The following is a 25542-nucleotide window of genomic DNA, read 5'->3' on the forward strand; positions in this document are numbered from 1 at the left end:
AACCAACTCTGGTGCGCCCTTTGAAGTTATCGCACGAGCCTTCTCCAACTTCCCACGTAGGCTTCGGCCTGGTGCACTTGCCCGAACCCCAATATCCCTGCGGAACGGTCTGCCTGTCATTTTCTAAATGACCCTCTGCCTAAGTCCGTAGAGAAGAGCAGTATTTGTGGAAGATGGTATATCACAGCCCTCAATCAGTATTTGGTCGAAGAAGGTATATGGCACCCGTCAATCAGTATTTGGCGGAAACAGGTGTATCGCAGCCCTCAATCAGTATTTGGTGGAAGGTGGTATATCGCAGCCCTCAAGCTGTTTTTTTGGGGGCAACAGGTATATCACACCCGTTGCAATTAGTTACTCTAATAGCATTTGGCACTCTGTGTGGCTGCAGTATCGCAACAGAACCGCACACAACTGCTGCACAATAATATAATTTCTATGTTAGAAAGTATATTATATATATATATATCACACCTATCAATAGCACACCTATACCAGTCTTTAAAAGGACTTTTGTGGCCCTATTAGCTAGCGTTTGGTGTCCCTAACTGTCCCTGCTCCAAAATGCAACCTCTCCCTACACTGGCAAAACACATAATGTAAAATGGCTGCCAGATCGGGTTCTGTTATAGGTAGGGGGGTGTCCATGTGCTGAAACGTCTCAATTGGCTGTCCTGTCCCACCTGATGGATGTGTCATGGGTCAAAGTTCAGTGCTATGCAATAAAATATGGCGCGTGCGAATATCGCCGCATGTTCGCCGAATCGCAAATGAGCAAAGTTCGCGCGAGTGTAAGGAATTTAAAGATAGAAAACCTCATGACGAGGGGAAACTGAAAGATGTGTTCTGAACCCACAAGTCCTTGTCAAGGGTTCTTCAGAAGTTGTGGGTCTACTGCAACCTCTGTAACCTTTAAAGGGCACCTATCAGCAGATTTGTGCTTATGACACAAGAATAAATCGATTACTTAAAGGGCATCTGTCTGCAGATTTGTCCCTATGACACTGGCTGACCTGTTCCATGTGCGCTTGGCAGCTGAAGGCATCTGTGTTGGTCCCATGTTCATATGTGTCCACATTGCTGAGAAAAATTAATTCATTAGTTTAAATATATGGAAATGAGTTTCTAGGAGCAACAGGGGTGTCGCCATTATACCTATAGGCTCTGCTCTCTCTGCAACTGATGCACCCTCTCCACTTTGACAGGACCAGCCAATGAAAAAGTCATCACACCTGGCCCTGTCTATCAAAATGCAGAGGGTTTGGCAGTTGCAGAGAGAGCAGAGCCTCTAGGTGTAATGGTAACACCCCTGTTGCTCCAAGAGGCTCATTTTTCTCAGCAATGTGGACACACATGAACATGGGACCTACACAGACGCCTTCAGCTGCCAAGCGCACATGTAACAGGTCAGCCAGTGTCATAGGGACAAAACTGCTGACAGTTGCCCTTTAAAGGGGTATGACCAAAATTAATGGATAGTTGATCAATGCCTGATTTTAATTTGTGAGGCAGAAAGTAGCTGTCTTACAACTAAAGCCAAGTTACCCATCTTAGAGATTTTATGTTGCCCTTATGCTCAGCTCTAAGTGGCAGTCAATCAGACTGTACATAGTGACTCTGTGCGGAATTTATGCTTCTATAGTGCGAAACATGACGTGGTATCAGTGAGAGGAAGTAGCTGGCTTCACCTATTTGGGTTTGAATAGAAATCAGTAGGACGGGCAGTGAGATTCAAGACTGCAGTAAAAGAAATTGGATTTTTATTTATGCCCTTTCAAACTTCTATGTGCTACATCAATTTCCCTTAGGCCTCTTGCACACAACCGTATGTATTTTTCGCTCCGCAAAAAACGGATCCGCAAAAAATACGGATGACGTCCATGTGCATTCCGTATTTTGCGGAACGGAACAGCTGGCCCCTAATAGAACAGTCCTATCCTTGTCCGTTATACGAACAATAATAGGACATGTTTTATTTTTTTGCGGAACGGAAATACGGACATACAGAAACTGAATGCACACGGAGTAGCTTCCATTTTTTTTTTTGCGGACCCATTGAAATGAATGCTTCCATATACGGTCTGCAAAAAAAACGGAATGGACACGGAAAGAAAATATGTTTGTGTGCATGAGGCCTTAAAGGAAAGATTTATAGCACTGTTCATCCCGAGCAGTCTGTTTCATGAATATAGTGACTACAGACTTCACACAACTACTAGGACATTACTATGAGACTGGAGAGACTTTACGAACATTGGAAAGGGAATAGACAGATGTAACTGTTCAGAACAACTAAGAGACATGGTTTCATTAATTTTGGTAGGGGGCGCTATACACACTGTTAGGGCTGTCCTACACATTAATGTTGGCCTGAATATGGCAGGACTAGCTGACCATCTAAATGGTAGGGGAGCCTCCCGAGTCCTGACTCTCCCCGGATGGCAGATGTCATAGGAGAGAAAGATCAGGCAGCTGGATGTCAACATGTCCGATCCTTCTGTTTCTCAGACAAATAAGCTGCTATCAAAAGGTCTAACAGTAGCTTATTCCCCACTGAGAACACAGACACGTTACATGCTTAAGTATGGGGTTAAGGAAATGTAGGTAGTATGATGGACCATCGCCTAAAACATATGGTCAGCTTTGCAGGTCAGATTCAGGACCTAGAACAAGATCATCAAAAGCTCCACTGCTCCTTCCTGATCAGACGTTTGGCATAGAGTTGTCTATGCGCATGGTATGGTATGGCATGGCGTTATGCTTTAACTTCGCTATCCTGACAAATGGCTTCTATGGAAGCATATCCTTTTAAATCTAATCTCCTAACTTTTAATTTTTTTTATCCTTTTTTATTTTTATTTGCGGTTGCTGAATACTGGTTTTCCATTCAGTGACAACTTTACACAAACCATTTAGTTCCACAGATAAATATGCTATTATTTCCTTAGGATATCGAATACGTTATATGTAATAATATTGTTTCCCTCTTCTTACTGTTCCCTTCATCCCATCCTGGTATTTTATACCAACTTTGACTGCACACAACCCTACTAGCTCAGTGCCCGGGCAGCGGACTGCAAATAGCGGCCCACGATGCACGCGCTTCGCCCGTGTGCACTCCGTATTGACTTGACTCGAATACGTCCACTATCTGCAAGATACAGCCAAAGATAGAACATGTTCCATTTTTGCATTGCGGAGGCACTGACCCGAAAACTCACAGAAGCACGTTGTAGTGCTTTCGATCCTTGCCTCCGCTCCACAAAAGATTGGTTGTATCTTGCAGATCACGGACCCATTCAAGTCAACGGGTCCGCATCCGCAGCACGGATTGTCTGTGCATCACGGACCTGCAATACGGGTACCATGCCCATATGGTCGTGTGCATGAGCCCTTAGTACAGTGCTGTAGTAACTCTACTTACCGTATTTCATGATAACATTACATGAACAATTACAAAAACCACAATACGTCATACAATTATGTTTTTTTTATATCCTGCTTTATCACTAATTTCTTTGTAACCTTTGATGGTTTAAAATTAATAAAAATGAATTAAAAAATAACAGATCTTTTTACTAAAAACTACAGTTATATTTTTGTTTTCATAAACTTTAGAAAATTTTTTGGCATGATAAAAATTCTCAGATGTTCGTCTCCGTCACTTTGTCACTGCAGCTAATCCTATTGTTTTTCTGCGGAGTTATAATGTCATATTGTACTTTGATGTTTGACCTATATCAGACCTATAGATAAATTCACACAAGAGGATTTCCCCAGACATGACGGGCATTTCGGTCACTTATGTTCAGCTGTTCTCATGTTCATTTGAAGTGTCCACGAACATCTGAAACACTTTACATCCGTGGCGTTTTGTACAGAGCTGCTGCATGAATTCATATGATATAAAACACGATTAATCATATCAGAGGATCATTAGAAAGTAACCAGATACGTCAGCCACACACACTCAGCAGGAAAATATAAAATACAGCCAGGTCCATAAATATTGGGACATCGACACAATTCTAACATTTTTGCCTCTATACACCACCACAATGGATTTGAAATGAAACGAACAAGATGTGCTTTAACTGCAGACTGTCAGCTTTAATTTGAGGGTATTTACATCCAAATCAGGTGAACGGTGCAGGAATTACAACAGTTTGCATATGTGCCTCCCACTTGTTAAGGAACCAAAAGTAATGGGACAGAATAATATTCATAAATCAAACTTTCACTTTTTAATACTTGGTTGCAAATCATTTGCAGTCAATTACAGCCTGAAGTCTGGAACGCATAGACATCACCAGACGCTGGGTTTCATCCCTGGTGATGCTCTGCCAGGCCTCTACTGCAACTGTCTTCAGTTCTTGGGGCATTTTCCCTTCAGTTTTGTCTTCAGCAAGTGAAATGCATGCTCAATCGGATTCAGGTCAGGTGATTGACTTGGCCATTGCATAACATTCCACTTCTTTCCCTTAAAAAACTCTTTGGTTGCTTTTGCAGTATGCTTTGGGTCATTGTCCATCTGCACTGTGAAGCGCCTTCCAATGAGTTCTGAAGCATTTGGCTGAATATGAGCAGATAATATTGCCCGAAACACTTCAGAATTCATCCTGCTTTTGTCAGCAGTTACATCATCAATAAATACAAGAGAACCAGTTCCATTGGCAGGCATACATGCCAATGCCATGACGCTACCACGACCATGCTTCACTGATGAGGTGGTATGCTTAGGATCATGAGCAGTTCCTTTCCTTCTCCATACTCTTCTCTTCCCGTCACTCTGGCACAAGTTGATCTTGGTCTCATCTGTCCATAGGATGTTGTTCTAGAACTGTGAAGGCTTTTTTAGATGTCGTTTGGCAAACTCTAATCTGGCCTTCCTGTTTTTGAGGCTCACCAATGGTTTACATCTTGTTGTGAACCCTCTGTATTCACTCTGGTGAAGTCTTCTCTTGATTGTTGACTTTGACACACATACACCTACCTCCTGGAGAGTGTTCTTGATCTGGCCAACTGTTGTGAAGGGTGTTTTCTTCACCAGGGAAAGAATTCTTCGGTCATCCACCACTGTTGTTTTCAGTGGTCTTCCGGGTCTTTTGGTGTTGCTGAGCTCACCGATGCGTTCCTTCTTTTTAAGAATGTTCCAAACAGTTGTTTTGGCCACGCCTAATGTTTTTGTTATTTCTCTGATGGGTTTGTTGTGTTTTTTCAGCCTAATGATGGCTTGCTTCACGGATAGTGACCGCTCTTTGAATCTCATCTTGAGAGTTGACAGCAACAGATTCCAAATGCAAATAGCACACGTGAAATGAACTCTGGACCTTTTATCTGCTCATTGTAATTAGGATAATGAGGGAATAACACACACCTGGCCATGGAACAGCTGAGAAGCCAATTGTCCCATTACTTTTGGTTCCTTAACAAGTGGGAGGCACATATGTAAACTGTTGTAATTCCTACATCGTTCACCTGATTTGGATGTAAATACCCTCAAATTAAAGCTGACAGTCTGCAGTTAAAGCACATCTTGTTCGTATTATTTCAAATCCATTGTGGTGGTTTATAGAGCCAAAAATGTTAGAATTGTGTCGATGTCCCAATATTTATGGACCTGACTGTATGTATCCAGGACAAAGGTGGGCGTAGGGTGGCACAGCAGTAAGTGCTCCTGACTTCTGAGGATGACTTTTTAAATTTAAAGCAAGGGATCCATCGTCTTGTCTGAAAAAGAGGAGCCCGAAACAAGTCTGTGCGGCATGAAGAGGCAGTCTCTTGTACAGCAGATCAAACCTGGTGTAACTCCATGCTCTAGAGAAGAAATCTGTCACTAGGACCAAGTCCTTTGATTTAGGTTATCTAACTGCTGCCCTCAAAAATGAACCAGTGAAAAATTTAATCCCTATATCGGGATCAGCAACCTCCGACACTCCAGCTGTTCTGAAACTACAACTCCCAGAATACTCCTTACACTTCTATGGGAGTTACAAGAACAGTGGATTAAGTGTGCATGATGGGAGTTGTAGTTTCACAGCAGCTGGAGTGCTGAAGGTTGCAGATCCCAGCCCTATATAAATTGAGTATCCCGATCAGCTGATTGTGTAGGGTGCAATGGATGCGGCGACATCGTCCTGCTCGGTGGATTGGAGGGGAAACGCTATGCCAGTGGTAGTTAATGGTGACAGGTGTGCCCATAACTAGTTAAGTCTACTTTCACACTCGCGTTTTGGCTTTCCATTTATGAGATCCATTCAGGGCTCTCACAGGCGGTCCAAAACGGATCAGTTTTGCCCTTAATGCATTCTGAATGGATAAATTCCGCTCAGAATGCATCAGTTTGCCTCCGTTCAGTCTCCGTTCTGCTTTGGAGGCGGACACCAAAACGCTGCTTGCAGCGTTTTGGTGTCCGTCTGATGAAACTGAGCCAAACGGATCCGTCCTGACACACAATGTAAGTCAATGGGGACGGATCCATTTTCACTGACGCAATCTGGCACAATAGAAAAGGGATCCGTCTTGGCTATGTTAAAGATAATACAAACGGATCTGTTCTGAACTGATGCAGACAGTTGTATTATCTGAATGGATCCGTCCATGAGTGTGAAAGTAGCCTAATTTGGTGGGAGATAAGTTTAAGGGTGCTGTAGCAAACCTGAAGACCTGGAAGGAACGTGTGGATGACAACACAGATAAGAGGACGGTTAGGCTTGAGTTTCTGCGTTTAGCTTTCCGTTCTTCTGATCCGTTCTTCAGACATCAGTTATTATTGATGGGATATAAAGTCCTGCATGCATCAACAATAACTGATGTCTAACAGAACTGACACAAACTAATGCAAACTTATCATGTTTCCATTCTTCTTCTGACGGATCAGAAAAACAGAAAGCCAAAACACAGGTGTGAACGAGCCTCTTGAGATACATAAGGATCAACCACTTTAAAGCGTAATCTGAAGACGTGTGTAGTCAACATAGTCCAGATACTCTTTAGACAACATCTACATGAGAAGACTAAAGGATATCTGTAAAAATGACCTTGATGTTGGTCTGTTACAGTAAGGGTAGGTTCACATATGCATTCAGAAATCCAGTAGCCTGATCCAGCAGAGGAACAAGCTACCGGATTTCACCGTAGACATTGCTTATCTAGACTTTAGTAAGGCTTTTGATACTGTCCCACATAGAACGCTTATCAATAAATTGCAGTCTTTGGGCTTGGACTCCCATATTGTTGAATGGATTAGGCAGTGGCTGAGGGACAGAACACAGAGGGTTGTAGTCAATGGAGTATATTCAGACCGAGGTCTTGTTACCAGTGAGGTACCTCAGGGATCTGTTCTGGGACCCACATTGTTTAATATCTTTATCAGCGAAATTCCAAAAGGCCTCGATGGTAAGGTGTGTCTTTTTGCTGATGACACAAACATTTGTAACAGGGTTAACGTTCCTGGAGGGATACACCAAATGGAAAAGGATTTAGGAAAACTAGAGGAATGGTCAAAAATCTGTTAACTAAGATTTAATGTTGATGAGTGCAAGATAATGCACCGGGGGGGGGGGGGGGGGGGGGGGGGGGTAAAAACCCAAGAGCAGAGTATAAAATCAGTGATACAGTTCTAACCTCAGTATCTGAGGAAAGGGATTTAGGGGTCATTATTTCAGAAGACTTCAAGGTAGGCAGACAATGTCATAGAGCAGCAGGAGATGCTAGCAAAATGCTTGGGTGTATAGGGAGAGGCATTACCAGTAGACAGAGGGAGGCGTTCATGCCGCTCTACAGAGCACTAGTGAGACCTAATTTGGAGTATTGTGCGCAGTACTGGAGACCATATCTCCAGAAGGATATTGATACTTTGGAGAGAGTTCAGAGAAGAGCTACTAAACTGGTACATGGATTGCAGGATAAAACTTACCAGGAAAGATTAAAGGACCTTAACATGTATAGCTTGGAAGAAAGACAAGACAGAGGGGATATGATAGAAACTGCTAAATACATAAAGGGAATCAACAAGGTAAAAGAGGAGAGAATATTTAAAAGAAGAAAAACTGCTACAAGAGGACATAGTTTTAAATTAGAGGGGCAAAGTTTTAAAAGTAATATCAGGAAGTATTACTTTACTGAGAGAGTAGTGGATGCATGGAATAGCCTTCCTGCAGAAGTGGTAGCTGCAAATACAGTGAAAGAGTTTAAGCATGCATGGGATAGGCATAAGGCCAGCCTTCATATAAGATAGGGCCAGGGGCTATCCATAGTACTCAGTATATTGGGCAGACTAGATGGGCCAAATGGTTCTTATCTGCCGACACATTCTATGTATCTGGCATAGCTGGATACTGCAGTTCACCACCGGATCCCCATCGACTATAATGGGGTCTGGATGCATTCTGGCAAAATTCTGTCTGACAGCTGGACAAAAAGTCGTACATGCAGGACTTTTTGTCTGGCCAAAAGCCAACATCTATGCCGGTAGGACGACAAATCCCCGCTGGATCCCATTATAGTCAATGGAGTCTGGCATTGGCCGGTTGTGTCCGGCTATGCCACATATGCTGAACACCAGCAGGCTGTTCCTCTGCCAGATTTCATAACGCTTCTGTTAACATAGCCTAAGTAGTGGTGAAAGGGGGGTCCATATCATTACATTTAAGTGAACATACATGGACATTAACCACCTATTGATTCGTCTGGATCGCAGCAAACATCTGCGCCAAATTTCGTGGCATTTTTTTGTGCAAGTTGTCCCATTTTAAGCCATCCATCTTTCCTCTGGGCTATGCCCCCTTTTCTAAACTCTTTTAAAAAGTGTCATGAGTATCAAAAACATTAGGCACAAAAACGCTTGATAACCGTGCACACCTCTGATCTAATCTGGGCCACTGCATACACATACATATGGATACATACACGGACAATGCCAGAAGTAAAAATGACTGGGCCCCACAGCAAATTTTCGCACGCATCACTACCCCACAACCCCCTCCTCCCATGCATCCCTCACTCCTGAGGATAGTCAAGATCGCTGTCTCAGACCAAGCCCGACTGCCGCTCTGTCCATTTCCTACACGTATATACCGTATGTCATGTCATTGTATAATACTGTTGAGGGGGCCCTGACAATTAAATCTTTTAGCCCTCCTCCTGCTTCAGCTACGCCCCTGATGCCAGCATTACCAGCGCTTCTAATGTAACCTGGATAATAAAAGGTTTTACAGCCGGTGATTTCCAGTGAACGTCGCCTCCGAATTTCTCAATCTCTTGCTCTTTATCGTTTGTTCTGGCAGAGAATAAAATAAAGAGTTAGTGTGTTCCTCTCCGAAAAAATGCAAATCTCGTTACGTGAGCCAGCTCAAGCGAGATTACATCCGAGCAGGAAGTCACAGTGATTTTCCACAACCAACAAAGGTAAATCCTAAAACCTGACAAGCGTATGACCTGCATTATCTTGTATCATGGCATTACACAATGCTCGGTGCCTCCAGGTTATGGCACGCTCTTACCCTCCTAGACTATATCAGGGGACTGAACGTTCATTGAAACCCAAGTTACTTACAGCATACCTATTAGACTTTTTTTTGTTGTTGCATAAATCAATAATACATGAGAATACATGAATTGTTGTAAAATCTTATAAGCAAAGCGTGGGACCTTCCTCAAGTTCTGGCTGTCCATACCTGCCCTTTCCCTACCTGCAGGCTCTCTGTAAATGTTCACAATCCTCCTCAGTCTCCAAAAAAGCTACAGTACGTGAAACAGTTAGGCTGCGTTCACACGGGCGAGATTTCCGCGCGGGTGCAATGCGGTAGGTGAACGCATTGCACCCGCACTGAATCCCGACCCATTAATTTCAATGGGGCTGTTCAGATGAGCGGTGATTTTCACGCATCACTTGTGCGTTGCGTGAAAATCGCAGCAAGCTCTATATTCTGCGTTTTTCACGCAACGCAGGCCCCATAGAAGTGAATGGGGTTGCGTGAAAATCGCAAGCATCCGCAAGCAAGGGCGGATGCGGTGCGATTTTCACGCACGGTTGCTAGGAGACGATCGGGATGGAGACCCGATCATTATTATTTTCCGTTATAACATGGTTATAAGGGAAAATAATAGCATTCTGAATACAGAATGCAAAGTAAACTAGCGCTGGAGGGGTTAAAAAATAAAAATAAAAATGTAACTCACCTTAGTCCACTTGATCGCGTAGCCCGGCATCTCCTTCTGTCTCCTTTGCTGAACAGGACCTGTGGTGAGCATTAATTACAGGTAAAGGACCTTTGGTGACGTCACTCCGGTCATCACATGATCTTTTACCATGGTGATGGATCATTTGATGACCGGAGTGACATCACCAAAGGTCCTTTACCTGTAATTAATGCTCACCACAGGTCCTGTTCGGAGACCCGATCATTATTATTTTCCGTTATAACATGGTTATAAGGGAAAATAATAGCATTCTGAATACAGAATGCAAAGTAAACTAGCGCTGGAGGGGTTAAAAAATAAAAATAAAAATGTAACTCACCTTAGTCCACTTGATCGCGTAGCCCGGCATCTCCTTCTGTCTCCTTTGCTGAACAGGACCTGTGGTGAGCATTAATTACAGGTAAAGGACCTTTGGTGACGTCACTCCGGTCATCACATGATCTTTTACCATGGTGATGGATCATTTGATGACCGGAGTGACATCACCAAAGGTCCTTTACCTGTAATTAATGCTCACCACAGGTCCTGTTCAGCAAAGGAGACAGAAGGAGATGCCGGGCTACGCGATCAAGTGGACTAAGGTGAGTTAAATTTTTATTTTATTTTTTTAACCCCTCCAGCGCTAGTTTACTATGCTTTCTGTATTCAGAATGCTATTATTTCCCCTTATAACTATGTTATAAGGGGAAATAATACAATCTACAGAACACCTAACCCAAACCCGAACTTCTGTGAAGAAGTTTGGGTTTGGGTACCAAACATGCGCGATTTTTCTCACGCGAGTGCAAAACGCATTACAATGTTTTGCACTCGCGCTGAAAAATCGCAGGTGTTCCCGCAACGCCCGTGTGAACCCAGCCTTAGGGCTGATTCACATGACCATGGTCTGTCTGGGAAATGTGGTCTGCATGCCGGCCGCCTCTCACGGGCTGACTGTGGCTAAACTCACCCAAACTGATTGCATCATAGTCATTTATGGTACAGTCCGTTCATATCTGATACATGATGTGAGTACAGTACAGTGGAACCACTATCAGATAGGAACGAACTATCATAAATCACTATGATGCAGGCAGTTTGGATCAGCGGAGCCACGGTCGGTCTAGGAGAGGCGGCCGACACACAGAACATGTTTCCTGGACCGACCACGGTCATGGGAATTAGCCCTAGCCATTAGACAGGGAGTAAGGGGAGGAGGGGGATGCAGCTGCAAGCAGCACGCTTCATGCTGTTTCACTGAAAAACTGACGGAAAGAATAGACAAGGAGATATCCGACTGGGTAAAGGCCCATAGCACAGCTCATACAACACCGATTGGATAGTGTCAGACTTTGTGGGGACACCTCTCCAACTGGTAACTCCCATCTGGACTTTCATTGCAAACTGCTTGCATTTCGTTTATCACTTCTAGCAGTAATAATGAAGAAAGCTGATCGGTGGGTGTTCTGGGTTTCAGACCCCCCGCCGTTCACATATCTGATACCCTAAGGATAGTTCATCAATTTTAACAGCTGTACAACCCCTTTAAGTACATCATGTCCTATTCATAGGGCGGAAGAAGCAACGGAATATGGATAAGCATTATAGCCAAATAGTTAAAAGTGAAATAATCTCATATTCACTCAAAGGCATTCTCCAGAACCTTAATACATTTGTGGTTGTGCCCGGTTCTGCAGCTAAATGCAGTTCATTCAAACAAATGGGACTGAGCTGTAGTACCAGGCACAGCCACAGCTGTCTATGTAGCGCTGTGCCTGGATAAACAATAATTGGGGTGCATCATTCATCTGGGGCAGGAGTCGTACCCCCCACCAATCAAATATCAATAGTGGCATCTACAGGTCGACCATCAGTAATATTGTCCTAAAAAATAAAATAAAAAACTTTAAAAAGGGGTTGGCCACCTTTTGGTAGGTTTTCTGCACACCCCCTTCCTGGCTAAACCTGCAAAAGGAAAGCATAGTTACCTGCTTCCTGCTGCTGGCTCCTAGCTCCTTGGGTCCCCCCGCTGTAAACGGCTGATTTGATGCTTCTGCAGCCAATTGCTGGCTGCAGCTGTGCCCTGCTTCTCTTGCATCACGTGACCAAGGGGAGCAGGTCACTGCTGCAGCCAGTCAAGTGGATGTTTATGCCGGAGGATGCAGCAGAGGACGGGGAGCAAAAGAGCTGGGACCCTGTGATGGGGAGGCAGGTAAGTATGCTTCCCTTCTGCAGGTCTGGCCAGGAGGGGAATTTGCAAAAAAAAATAAAAAATAAAAAAAGTTGTCTGACCCTTCTTCTCATAATGTTATAAATAATCCTTTCTCCCATCCATATTCTTGGCCTGTCCTGCTCATGCCTTCTCCTGCCCGACCATGGGGGAGGGAGATAAGGGAGCTCACAGGAGGCGTTGAGAACACACATCTTTAGAATACAAACTAGGTTGACATAACTTTGCCATTTGTCAGTCGGTGGTTTCTACTCACATTTTCTAGTCTAATTTTAACCGTGCACTTGGCCTGGTACTGAGCATGCATTTTCTGATTCACTTGTACTTGATCCCCACAGGCTCCTGAATGATGTGTTTTATCACAAAATCGCTCAGAAGTGAATTAAAATTAATCTGGTTTTATCTGAACTCTTAGTAGCGGAGGGCGATTAATCTGTTCGCATCAAGGTTGGATAATAGATTAGGCACGCCGAGGAAAAGCTCAGAATGGAAACCCGGCAGAATCTGCGTCTTTTCTGAGATCACAGAACTTGCAGGTAAGTTGTCTCCTTCTACTTTTAACATTATTTGCCCAGTTCGCGGACGATGCCATCTGTACGCCTTCTGGAGCAGATGTATTCGAAATTTTTTTTATCACGTTTTATAATTTTATTTTGATTCAATTCTTTTATTTATTTTGTATCATTCATTTTTATATCATTTTTGTATTATTAGTGTAGATCATTAATATCCCTTATTTTTTGGCAAATATGTAACTTTTTTTATAATTTTTATTTTATTTTGCTGCCTGAAGATTTATTTTGCATACAAGAATTATTAACTCAGTGTTTTAGCGCAGATATTAAAGTAGATTACTTTATGTACGGTTCCTCGGGATGCAATTTTAAAATTATGTATTTTTATTTAAAAGTTGCATATCTCATTTTGCTTTTTCTGTCTGACCCTTCCTACTGTTGAGATAAATAGGAACCCAAAGAGGAGTAGTGTGCATGCTTAGTTGTCGTTGGTATCATAAGGGTCTTGCTAACTCAGTGTAGGAGCGCCTTCCTTTTATGTACTCATCCGTGGAGGGTTTTGATTGCTCTATTAAAGGGGTTATCCTGAATAGGCGATCAGTATCAGATCTGCGGGGGTGCCACACCCAGGACCCCAGCCAATCAGCTGTTAGAAGAGGTCGGGCGCTCTGTGAGCCTCTTCCTACACCAGTCACATCACTGTACATCGGTCACATGGCCCAGTTGCAGCTCAGTCTCATTCAAGTCAATGGGGCTGAGCTGCAATACCAAGCACTGCCACTATACAATGTACGGCGCTGTTCTTGGCGAGCTGCTGGGAGTCTGCAGAGATCACATCAGAGCTCCGGTGAGCGCAGCGTCTCCCTGAAACAGCTGATCAGCAGCGGTGCCAGGACCTGGACCGCCGCCGATGTGATAATGATGACCTATCCTAAGGATGGGTCATCATTATCTTTAACCAGATAACCCCTTTAACATACACGGCTAATAAGCCCTGGGAGGAGTTTTCACAGAGTGAGGAGGAGTCCGTGGAGTTGTAATTACCGTAGGTGACCAAATGATGGAAGACAGCTGCCCATAGTCTCATAAAAGGCAGACAATAGTCGTAACTTCCAGTCTAAGGCAAGCCCTGCTGCTCTAGGAAGTTAAAGGGGTTGTCCGGACTCAGGAAAACATCGTTGTTTACTTCTAGGAACAGCGCCACACTTGTCCATGGGCTATGTCAGGTATTGCAGCTCAGTTGCACCAAAGTGAATGGAGCTGAGCTACAATACCAAACACAACCTGTGGACAGGTGTAGATTCTTCACTCATTCAGCATGGGAGCATGAAATGGAGCATTGGTGCTGTATCGCGCAGGGCAATGGCTTTTTCTTCACTACCACTTACGTACCGGGTCTCTGTATGGGAATGCTAGGCAGAGACTTCCCCCTAGCAGTAAGCCTGTTGAGGTCAATGGCACTAATGGGTGGTCATTAGCTATAGGGCAGTGCAGCGGGCGCCTCCCCCCAGGGCCCTTTAAGAGGAAAAATTAGTACTTGTTTTCGTGACTCCAGTTGCAGTGAAGCAACAAGGGCACAGGGCCTCTTTTTAGTGATACTGTGGATGGTACCCAGGTGTAGGAATGCCAGAGTGGTGTAGGGTGGCCTATAATGTCCCTTAAGGTGTTATGCACTTGTCAAGGTGCTCCTATCTGAATATGCTGGACCCTAGGCGTTGGCTCCGAAGCAATGAAAAGGGGGTTGTTGATGAAGGGGATGATGAAATAAATTGAGTCCAGACCTTGTGATGAAGTTTATAACAGCTTTAGTCTGCATAAACGTTTCTCCAAACAGTTTCAGGCTTTGTCTTAGTTCCCAGCAGGCTTTGGCATTAACTGTGGCAGGCAAACTCCTCTTTGCTTTCTGACACTGCTGTACTGACAGGATAGCTGTATAACTCTATAAGCTTCTTCTGTATGCTGTACTTAACTTTGTAGTCTGGTCTGTCTCTAGATTTGTCCAGGTAAAACTTTACTCCTGGCTTCAGAGGCTTCAAGCGGTGGCCTCCATGTCCAGCAGAGCTGAAGGTGTTCCAGCTGGTCTAGACAGGGCTCGTCCAACAGGGACGTGCACCTGCTGCACACTTAACCCCTAGAAGGGGGTGAGCTGAACTCACTCTCACTAGTCCCCACCGTTCCTGCAAGAAGTGGGACTCTCCCACTACACCACAGAGGAAGGGGAAGGGGGGGTTTAGAATGGAAGGGAAAGCTCCATTCTATGTACCTGTAGCTCTGCCATTGATGCTGCCACCTGCTGGTGAACCAGGTATATTACACTTAAACATAACAGTTGCAAAATAGGAAATAGATATGCACATAATACGAGACCTGGAAATAAATACATAGGATGACACTATTTTAGTCCATTAAAGATAGTAGCAGGGTGCAGAAGTGGTAATGCCACTCTGGGGCGTTACAGCAGCTCTATAGACCACCCATTAGTGCCGGTGACATCACCGGGATCACTGCTAGGTGGAAGCTTCTGCCTAGCAGTGTAATAATGTAGACAAAACAACCCTTGTCCTAAGTAGGGCAAGGGGAGCATCGAAGCATGAAATGCTCCACTCATACGGGCTGAATAGCTAAAGAAGAGGTTGTCCAGGTTCAGCTCTGTACGATCTTTCCTCTCGGGCTCTCTCTCTCTCTCTAATGTACTAATATACTGTTGAAATAAAAAGTAAGTGAACCCTTTGGATTTACCAGGATTTCTTCATAGATTTCTAATGCAATGTGGTCTGACTGAATTCACAATTATAGACTAATATATTAAGACTAAATTAATAACACACAAACAGTACCACAAGCACACGGGGTAAACATCCACAGTGCAGGGAGGAAAAGTAAGTGAACCCTTGAGTTAATGATTTGTCTAAAAGCCAATTGTCGAACGTTATTTCAATAAAGAAAATGAGATTGAATGTGTGGGTTTTTACAGGGGCTTTACCCATTAAGTATAGGCACACAAAGCCTGGTTACTGACAAATCTGCTGTTTAAAGAAATATTGGTTAGTGTGAACCATGCAATTCAAAAGACGTGTTATAGAGATGCATGAAGCTGAATGCATTGCTACACACCTGGTAACTTCAAAAGGGATCACTTACTTTTTCTTTCAGGTTGTATAGGATATAAAATTCTTAATGGGGGGCTTGTTGTTGTTGTTCTTATTACTGAAGCCTATACTCTGTCCTCTGAATTTTTTCTATGACTCAGAGATATTTCAAAGCTCCTGGCTGTAACTTAAAAAAAAAACATTTATAATGGAGGAGTACACCGTCTACAGAGCATGTTGGGACTGTTGTAGATCAGTGCCAGGGGGTGCATAATGGGTTCTTCTCTCATCACTTCTTCAGCCACAGCAGGTGTTCAGTTACTCATCATAAACACGTGGTATTACTATGTGGCTGTTCTTCCCATCAGCTCAGGAGAAGCCTTTATGCTTCAGCATGTCTACCCAGTCATCCCATGTTCTCCTTTCTTCTTGTTGACTCATGGTAACTCCTACTCCTGCACTCAACTTTCACATGAAAAGCCTCTTAATTAAACTTGGCAGCCATATAGGCATAGGGGGTATGGTCTATATCCATGGAAAGAAGTGCATATGCAATGAGGTCAAGGAGTTCTAATTGGCATTCTTTATAGGCATAGAGATGAGTGAGTCCATTTGTCTCCTCAGCAGGACTTATTCACCTGCAGGCATAGCCTCTCACAGGTGAAGAAGTGTCCACCTGCCACAAGATTGATGGGGCCAGGCATGTAGCCCACCCTGACAATTTCCTGCCCGTGGAGCTGCTCCACTTAGCACAGCAAGGGTAGAGGTATCAGAGTGGCAACTGTGCATGACGATGGTACTGGTTACCGGTCCACTAACTCTCCAACCCAAAGTCCCAGAATCATTTCTCCCTTTTTCCCCAAACAACAACTCAGACACAGCGATGGATTTTATTCGGCCACAGCAGCCATTTTATTAATTTACATCCATAATGAACATTACCGACGAAGCACGGTCCTCAAATAATTAAAATCCCATACGGGGAACTCCACCTTGCCTCCAGCCATTAAGCACCAGCTTGGAGGCACCAACTGATGGACCCCTTAAATACGCCTCCAACCAAGGGAGTCCAGCCCCAACCGTAGGGCCCTCCCCTCCTCAGCCACCTGGCAACTTCGAAGACCTCCCACCGCCACAGCTGCCGCGAGAAAAACCAATCCCAAAAGAACATCTCCCCCACTATTCTTCACCTCGTACGAAACGGATCAGGAACGTAAACCACCAAAACAAGGGGAGGTTGGACAGAGGTTCGCTACCTTCTCCTATAAAATGGTGCTCTTTCTAACCCCACAGCGCCCTTTTAAAGCAGAGACCCCCCCATTTACTAACCCCCACCCCCCATAACTTAAACTGTCCAATCACTATTCCTGCTTTCCTGAACCACCCCCCCATCATGCAGACTTCCCCCTAAGGCTACGCCTCCAGTCCTGCCTCAAGGGAGTACTGGCGCCTGCGCAGTTGCTGTTCCACAGCCGAAGCAAAGCCTGTACCCTTGCTTTGCTAATAGAAGCAGCAGCTCAGGCAGGAAACTGAAAAAATAAATTGTCTATCATCTGCATATTTATATGAAAACTAGTGACGATCAAAGAGTTTAGGTTTGGCTTCGATATGTATCACATTAGAACTGATGCAATAATTGAAGGCTACTTTCACATCTTGTCATGGATCAGCAAAAACGCTTCCATTCTGATAATACAACCGTCTGCATCCGTTTTGATCGGATCCGGTTGTATTATCTCTAAAATGACCAAGACCGATCCGGTACTAAACCCATTGTAAGTCCATGGGTGCCGGATCAGTTTTCTTTTGGTCCTGTAGATCAAATTGCAGAGGGCACGGCTGTTACAGAGAGAGCTGAGCCTCTAGGTGTAATGTCACCGCCCCCGTTGCTCCTAGAGGCTCATTTGCATATAATAAAACATCAGTTTTCTCAGTAATGAGGGCACATATGACCATGAGACCAACACAGATGTCTTCAGCTGCCAAGCGCACATGGAACAGGTCGGCCAGTGTCATAGGGACAAATCTGCGGACAGATGCCCTTTAAGTAGCTGATTTATTCTTGCACATGTTTCCAGCCTCTTTTTTTTTATTTTTATGAATGTTATAATTTTAAGATGACCGTCATGGAAGGTTATGTGCAGAGCAGCCTGTGCCTCATTATCATGGAGCGTGTCAGTGTGGGAATGCCTGATGTCAGGGTGATGTGCCAACAGGAGTCTCCTCGGACCCATGCGGTGCTACATTCAGTGACTCGTCATCACTACCTCATGTGGGAAAGTTTATAGCCCCATAGATCAATATTTGATGTGGCGAGGTGCTTTTTTAGAAAGCTTCTGGTGGAACACACGGATTAATCCTGGAAAACATTCTCTCTTTTCCTGCCAGGTATTTTCTGGGTTATATTTGGCAGCGAGTGTTCCTCGCTGTTGTCTGATACTCCGTGGTCTGACACATTGATGTGTCACATACATGTATAAGCTGTCATTTCATTGTTCTGGTGTGCACTCGCCTAATTAAGATAACTCAGTAATTTAACTGGAAAGCCCCAGAGACCGTGTCATGATCTCACAGTATATGATGCCAAATGACAAACTGAAAGGTCTCCTGGTAGTCCTATGGTGCCTCTTGCACTAAGTGCCCGCCTTGGGTCATCTTGTCTACCTAGATTAACATGTCATATTTCCTATAATTAATAGTCAATGGCTTGGTAGCTTTCTTACATCTTGGTCACCAAGTTGTTTAATTTAGACGTGCCATAGTCAATGATTTTGTGTTCAATCATTTAAATTTAATAATAATATATATATATATATATATATATATATATATTTTTTTTTTACAAATAAACTATTCATTTATAGAAGCAAACACAGAAAGAGAGTGATATAGTCCTGGAAATTAAGAGAAAGATATGAGTAAGGGTCCATTCACACGTCCGTGTGTGCTTTGCGGATCCACGGATCCGCAAAACACGGACACCGGCAATGTGCGTTCCGCATTTTGCGGACCGTACATTGCCGGCACTTAATAGAAAAATGCCTAATCTTGTCCGCAAAATGCGGAACAAAATTGTGGACGTGTGAATGGGGCCTTAAACCTAGACGGACGGGGCTACTAGACGGACAGACCTATAGACGGACAGACCTATAGACGGACAGACCTATAGACGGACAGACCTATAGACAGACAGACCTAGTTTAGGCCAGGTTTACATGGTTATAACGAAATCCTTTAGAGGCATTCCATTTTGATCCATCATAATAGAAGTCTATAGGCAATCATAACAGATCTGCCTGTTTTCCGTTATGCGGGACGGAATAAAGTCCTTTCGACAAGACCCGGCCTTACAGATTCACTCGAACAGATAGAGGGTACGTGCACATATACCAGAAAGCAGACAGTTAATTAGAAGCCCTAGGTGACGGAGGGTCCCCTTAAAGCAGCTGCTCCGGTACAGTCATTGTTACATCATCCATGGATAAAGCCCTCATTTATACTCACACCTGTCGCTGGACATCTTACTTAGCACCTACACTACAAATAATACTTCAATATAGTGTTTATCAACAGTGCAAAGTGGAACCTGATACATCAACCCTCCCAGTGACTTTCTCTGAGCTGGCAGATTTATCAAGCGGTCTATTTCTCGAAACAAAGATGATAGATAGATAATAATACTGAAGATTAATATCAAGTCAGTTTCAACATATACAATACTATAAAATGATATAAAGTTTAATTGAAATAAAATATGGCACAAAGTATATGTGTACAGTTTACTGATATGCCATGCACGCCCACCCTTCCTAATGAAGAAGACTTAAGAGGATGAGAATGCCAATAGGAATTCAGAACTCGGGAGAATGGTCGGAGACAACTGGTGGGTGTACGGACATGACTGATTGTAGCACATCTATCTTATACATGGTGTTTCAACAGACTTGTCAAATCATTCATGAGATCTCACACATACAACACCACTAACACATACATGATAGGTTTCTGGGATGAAATCAAATAAGGTTGGACCCTAGAACTAAATGAGCTGGGGCTCTTAGGGTTTAAAAACAATTCTCTCACACATTTCTAGTTGCATATTGTTGTAGTTGACACTTTGTTGCTCTTTTTTAGATGCAAAATGTCACAATGACAGTAACCTAGACAGCAATATCCTACAGACTTAATCCAGAGGAAAGCAGAACAACCCTCACGAAGTAGTCGCCGATCACCTCTTATTAGCGGACGACCCTTTCTAACTTCAGAACAGTAATCAAAATAAATCCTTGGATCAGAGCCCCATCTCCAGTTCTCTATGATACAGATGACTTGTAATACTATGCCTTACAACGGGGGTCAGCAACCCCCAGCACTTTACAAGAAAGATATCCAGGCCAATTTTAAAGTTATTCTAGAAATGAGCCCTGGTGGCCTCCCATGCCTCGCTATTGGTGCAGTGAAGAACCCATTCAATAGTGATATAGAAGCCTAGGTCTAGGCATGAAAAGGTCTTTAAGGGATCCATGTAATGTCCATAGAAATATTAGTCCAGTGATTACGTCCCTCCTAAGCCAAACTAAATTTGATTTGGACATCTGCTGACTATAGACCATTTTGGACACATAGGGCCAATTTTATCATTAGCTCAAGTAAAAATAAAGAAGTGAAAAAGTCGCAAATTTTTGCACAATTGCTAAAACTGCGCAAAAATGTGCGACTTTTATTGGCTCTGCGTTATGCTCGCCCGTTTTCTGAAAGTGGGCATGTTTTCTTATGTAAATGAATCTCTAGACAGATTTACTATTGCGACAATAAAAATAAAAAAAACTCAAAAAATTGCACAATTTCACTGCAGTGAGGACCATGCTTATGTTATGAGACTTTTAAATAGAACATGCGACTTTTTCGTAAAGACGTGCAACTTTTGTAAAGCCGCTTACTGAAGGATAAGCTGCTACCGTCAAACCACATTTAGGCCCCTTTCACACGGGCGAGTATTCTGCGCGGATGCGATGCGCGAGTTGAACGCATTGCACCCGCACGGAATCCCTACCCATTCATTTCTATGGGGCTGTTCACATGAGCAGTGATTTTCACACAACGCAGGCCCCATAGAAGTGAATGGGGTTGCGTGAAAAACACAAGCATCCGCAAGCAAGTGTGGATGCGGTGCGATTTTCATGCACGGTTGCTAGGAGACGATCGGGATGGAGACCTGATCATTAATATTTCCCCTTATAACATGGTTATAAGGGAAAATAATAGCATTCTGAATACAGAATGCATAGTAAAACATCGCTGGAGGGGTTAAAAAAATAATAATAATTTAACTCACCTTAGTCCACTTGATCGCGCTGCCGGCATCTCCTTCTGTCTCCTTCTTTGCTGATTGTAGGAACAGGACCTGTGGTGACGTCACTCTGGTCATCACATGATCTTTTACCATGGTGATGGATCATGTGACGGACCATGTGACGACCAGAGTGACGTCACCACAGGTCCTGTTCCTACAATCAGCAAAGAAGGAGACAGAAGGAGATGCCGGCAGCGCGATCAAGTGGACTAAGGTGAGTTAAATTATTATTTATTTATTTTTTAACCCCTCCAGCGCTATTTTACTATGCATTCTGTATTCAGAATGCTATTATTTTCCCTTATAACCATGTTATGAGGGAAAATAATACAATCTACAGAACACCGATCCCAAGCCCGAACTTCTGTGAAGAAGTTCGGGTTTGGGTACCAAACATGCGCGATTTTTCTCACGCGAGTGCAAAACGCATTACAATGTTTTGCACTCGCACGGAAAAATCCTGCGTGTTCCTGCAATGCACCCGCACATTTTCCCGCAACGCCCGTGTGAGGCCTAAGTGTAATGATAAATCTGGCCCCTAGACTTCATAGCCAGAGAACAATGGATATGTGTGGCTCTGGAGGACTTTGTGTTGCCATCCGGTGTGGACTGTCCGTGGACCCAGTGGGCCACCTGAGCCCTCCTCAAGACAGGGGGAAGGGTTCAGGTGGTGACAGATGGAGGGAGTGAGGTTATTTACATGGGACTGTATGTTGATGGTGGCTGGGGAGGGGGTGATATTTACATGGGACTGTATATTGGAGGGGCTGAAGGAAGAGAAGTGATGTTATTTACATGAGACAAAACTTTGTTTTGTTTCACTTTAAATTTGCAGGTTAAGAGCTTGTTGTCCATTTTTGCCATTAATGATCAGTCCAACATATAAATTGTCCATCAAACGATAAACAAGTTATAATAATTGATACTAATATAGAGCATGAGCTGTAGGACAAGTATTTAATAACCTGGGAGCCATCGATGTCCCCTCTGCAGCACGTAACCTCATGAACCCACAGAAATTACACATGGATTTATCTCGGTGAACAGCTGCGGCTATAAGATCTGCTCAAACTTATTTTCGTAGAATTAACTGAGCTCAGCAAATGCTCAAAGTGGAATCAGAAGGCAAAAGTAATGACGCCCCGCCAGCTATTTATACTGCAGAGGGGAAAAAACTAAGTAAAATTACATGAAAAAGAACAAAAAAAATCTTGAATTATCGTCTGTTATTGAGCTGACAGCACGAGAAGTTTGAGTTTACTTAATTCAACAGCTGACAAAATTATTGCCACAACTTAAAGGGGCAATCCAGTTTCAGCATATACTGTATATAAGTTTCCTATATAATTTCTGCGTCAATTTTCTAACAGTTGTCTAGATCTCTGCTTGCTGTCATTTAATGAAAAACTTATATTTTTTTACTCCCAGGGAAACAAAGAAATCTCCTTAGGTCATGTGATAGACACACGAATGCACGGCTGATTACAGAGCTCTTTTCTGCAGCGGATCTTTACCAATCACAGCTCATGAGACAGATGAAGGAGAAACTGAGCATGTGTGTCCACCTCTGTGAGGGGGACAAAGAATTATATAAGGGAAAAAAAAAACTGTAGGTGGCGCTATACAGATACATTTTATTGAATACGGGTGCATTCACACAACCGTATGTATTTTACGGTGTGCAAAATACGGATCTGCAAAAAATACAGATGATGTCCGTGTAGTGTTTTTTTTTTGCAGACCCATTGTGTCAATACCTAAGAACAGGACATGCTCTATCTTTTTTGCGGGACTGCGGAATGGGCATACGGATGCGGACAGCACACGATGTGCTGCCCACATTTTTTGCGGCCCATTGAAATGAATGGGTCAGCATCCGATCCACAAAAAATGCAGATCGGATGTGGGACAAAAAATACGGTAGTGTGAATGGGGCCTGTTTTTAATATATATATTTTTTTCTTTACCTTTTTTTGAGTAATTCTTTTTTCCTTTATTTAATTACATGCAATTACAAAAAGATCCAGGTGCTGATCTGCAAAATATTCTTGAGGACACCCCTTAAATCTATTTGATTGGAAATCAGTCTGGTATTAAACATCCTTTAAGGCTCCATTCACACGTCCGTGGTGTGTTGCGGATCCACAACACACCCGCCCGGCACCCCTATAGAAATGCCTATTCTTGTCCGCAAGCTGCGGACAAGAATAGGACATGTTCTATCTTTTGCGGAGCTGCGGACCTGAAGATCGGGGCCGCGCTCCGCATCCATTGCGTCCCCATAGAAAATGAATGGGTCCGCGGAACGGATGCGGACCCATTTGCGGACGTGTGAATAGAGCCTAACCCCTCGCTCACTTTTACGCAGCAAAGTTACTTTTTCCGCTGATACATCACCCCATGCATTAAATCAGGCATGCTCAACCTGCGGCCCTCCAGCTGTTGTAAAACTACAACTCCCACCATGCCCTGCTGTAGGCGGATACCTGTAGGCTGTTCGGGCATGCTGGGAGTTGTAGCTTTGCAGCAGCTGGAGGGCCGCAGGTTGAGCATGCCTGCTCTAAATGATTAGTTTCATGAACTATGTAAAATAAATAGTCTCAAAAAATCAAGATGGTCTACAGTGAGGAAATATGAGAAATACCTGAGACTAGGGGAAAAATAGAATAAAGTTTCAAGAATCAGATAAGATCCTCCATTACTTAAAGGGAATCTGTGACTAAATACCTCTTGATAAAACCAGTTGACACGGGAGATGTGCGCTAGTCAGCTGAATCTAATGATGTTGCTCTCACCTCACTACAGTATTATCTGTAACATAGCCATGACGGATCCGTCTTGAACACCATTGAAAGTCAATGGGGGACAGATCTGTTTTCTATTGTGCCAGATTGTGCCATGGAAAACGGATGCGTATCGATTTACTTACATTGTGTGCCAGGACGGAACCGTTTGGCTCAGTTTTGTCAAGCGGACAGCAGAACGCTGCAAACAGCGTATTGGTGTCCGCCTCCAAAGCGGAATGGAGACGGAACGGAGGCAAACTGATCTATTCTGAGCGGATCCTTTTCCATTCAGAGTGCATTAGGGCAAAACTGATCCGTTTTGGACCGTGTGTGAGAGCCCTGAACGGATCTAACAAACGGAAACTAAAACGCCAGTGTGAAAGTAGCCTTATATCTTGTTACTTTAAACAAGAGTTCTGACCCTCCCCTTCCGCATTCTTTTTAGGCTACTTTCACACTGCCGTTCAGAGCGGGTCCGTCTGATGTCTGCTCAGACGGATCCGCTCCTATAATGCAGACGTTTGGATCCGTTCAGAACGGATCCGTCTGCATTATAGTTTAGAAAAATTTCTAAGTGTGAAAGTAGCCTGAGCGGATCCGTCCAGACTTTACATTGAAAGTCAATGGGGGACGGATCAGTTTGAAAATTGAGCCATATTGTGTCATCTTCAAACGGATCCGTCCCCATTGACTTACATTGTAAGTCTGGAGTGATCCGCTTGCCTCCGCACGGCCAGGCGGACACCCGAACGCTGCAAGCTGCGTTCAGGTGTCCGCCTGCTGAGCGGAGCGGAGGCTGAACGCTGGCAGGCGGATGCATTCTGAGCAGATCCGCCTCCACTCAGAATGCATTAGGGCTGGACGGATGCGTTCGGGGCCGCTTGTGAGCCCCTTCAAATGGAGCTAACGAGCGGACACCCGAACGCTTAGTGTGAAAGTAGCCTTATTACCTGATTTTCTACATAATATCCCTTTATTGTCATATGTTTACTACTGAGAAGTTTAGTCATTCTAGTTAATGTTTAGAATCCATACATTTTACACACACATATAATATATATATATTATATGTGTGTGTGTGTGTGTGTGTAAAATGTATGGATTCTAAACATTAACTAGAATGACTAAACTTCTCAGTAGTAAACATATGACAATAAAGGGATATTATGTAGAAAATCAGGTAAAAAGAATATATATACACACATACACACACATATATATACATATACACACACACACACACACAGACAGAGAGAGATAATCTCAACTAACTTAATCAGTATTTACAAAATACTTAGGAAAGGACACATTCTAGGGCAGGGATGGCTAACCTCCAGCACTCCAGCTGTGGTGAAACTACAACTCCCAGCATGCTCCATTATTTTCT

At 43.6% G+C, this 25542-nt stretch overlaps 1 protein-coding gene across 1 annotated transcript in view; it reads left to right on the top strand.

Moving 5' to 3' along the window:
* The first annotated feature begins 12882 nt into the window (after positions 1-12882).
* Positions 12883-25542, top strand: part of ITGB6 (integrin subunit beta 6) — a 100118-nt gene continuing 87458 nt past the window's right edge. Inside the window, exon 1 of the mRNA XM_040441623.1 lies at positions 12883-12948. The gene's annotated coding sequence lies outside the window, so the exon portion shown is untranslated. The remainder of the gene's footprint in view (positions 12949-25542) is intronic.

Source organism: Bufo bufo, chromosome 7 (assembly GCF_905171765.1).
Source record: "Bufo bufo chromosome 7, aBufBuf1.1, whole genome shotgun sequence".
In the NCBI taxonomy this organism is placed as follows: domain Eukaryota; kingdom Metazoa; phylum Chordata; class Amphibia; order Anura; family Bufonidae; genus Bufo; species Bufo bufo.